The sequence below is a fragment of the Sphaeroforma arctica genome (assembly GCF_001186125.1).
Source record: "Sphaeroforma arctica JP610 unplaced genomic scaffold supercont1.146, whole genome shotgun sequence".
Taxonomy (NCBI): Eukaryota; class Ichthyosporea; order Ichthyophonida; genus Sphaeroforma; species Sphaeroforma arctica.
In genome coordinates, this window is record NW_014040412.1 from 17,319 (window position 1) to 18,763 (window position 1,445).

At 39.2% G+C, this 1,445-nt stretch overlaps 1 non-coding gene across 1 annotated transcript; it reads left to right on the forward strand.

Annotated features, from left to right (window-relative positions):
• The first annotated feature begins 1,204 nt into the window (after positions 1–1,204).
• Positions 1,205–1,277, forward strand: SARC_30055. Its single transcript has one exon. It is a non-coding gene; the product is annotated as a tRNA-Thr (tRNA).
• The last annotated feature ends 168 nt before the right edge of the window (positions 1,278–1,445 follow it).

Sequence of the window (1,445 nt, forward strand, 5' to 3'; positions counted from 1 at the left end):
TCTAGCTCTTCCCTAGATAGTCTATTTTACTACCATATATGAAACATCATCTCAAGTAACCCATAGAGTTTCAATAAGGGAATATCAGTGTTTTAAGACCGCAGCTAGATATAAATTGAGACATACCAATATAATCATCAAGGTAGACAAATAAAGAGAGAAGGTGTGGGTTCAACCCCAGCAACGATAAGTGAAAAAGACTGTTTCGATAGATGAGATAGACCGTTAAAATAAAAGGAGCTCTCCACCGATAAAAAAAGAGCATCCTTCACAACTTGGTGGTGAGGGATCTATGTAAGGACTAGACCACATCATCAGGAGTATCTACCCCTACTAAAATTAATAATTATAAACATGTCTAGTGTATGATCTTCTTTATATAAGAGTAGGTTGATTAAATAATATATTTACTTGACGGTATGATCAAGGAAGCCTCTGGTGCAAATGTCATCGTTTGATCAACAAATAGTCACGAGTAGGTCTAAATTAAAAGATATGCACTGAATCCTTCTTAGCGTGTTAAATTTGGCAGCCCTTAAAATAGCATAACCCCGTAGGGGGATGCTATGGTGGAGGGTCTCCCCTGGGACCCTCCTACAGGCACCTTCGGTACCCCTTCGGGACAATAGCATAAAAGGTGGAGAGTCTAAAATTGTAGTTTAGTTGTCCGAATGCAAAAAGTATCCTGTTTTAGAGAGATACTACTAACCAACCTATGTACACTAGTTTATATTTTTTCTATTTTACTTCTCCCTCTGGGTCTCCAGGTTAGAGTCCAACCTTTCACTTACTCATCTTCGTAGAAGAGTCCATTCTATCTTACATGGAATCTTAGTCTTAAGGTTCACATCTTCATCTCCAACTTATCTAAGAATCATCGATTTTCTCCTTCCTCATTTATACTCTACGACAGTAAAAATACTTCAATCAAGATATTGCCATTACACCGTCGGAGTCTTCCTTCTAGGCGGTGGGTGATATAGTCATAGCTGAATAAATAACTTCTGACTTAATGAAAACTTCTAACGAAATAAGATCACATACCTCTCTTCTAGTTAGTCTATTGAAGTTATCTAGTACAAATAGTCCCATTCGTAGCCTGAACTATCTCCCGACAGTAGGGGTCCCCTAGTCCACAAGTGACTGGGATATCATAGCCTCCAAGTCGTACTTATAACCGTTCTGTCTAGATAGTAAGAGATATGCCGACGTAGCTCAATAGGTAGAGCATTCGTTTTGTAATCGAAAGGTTGGGGGTTCAATTCCGTCTGTCGGCAATGACATAAATATCTTATCTGAGACACACCCTAGTGAGTATTAATTCTCTATCTGTCAACAGGTAATGGGTAAGCATATAGAGTGTTGGGTGTAAATGGTAGTATGAGAGGTCTACAATCGTAGAGAGCCAGCGAGCGGGCTCCCGAGGGTGTAGGATATATTCTATT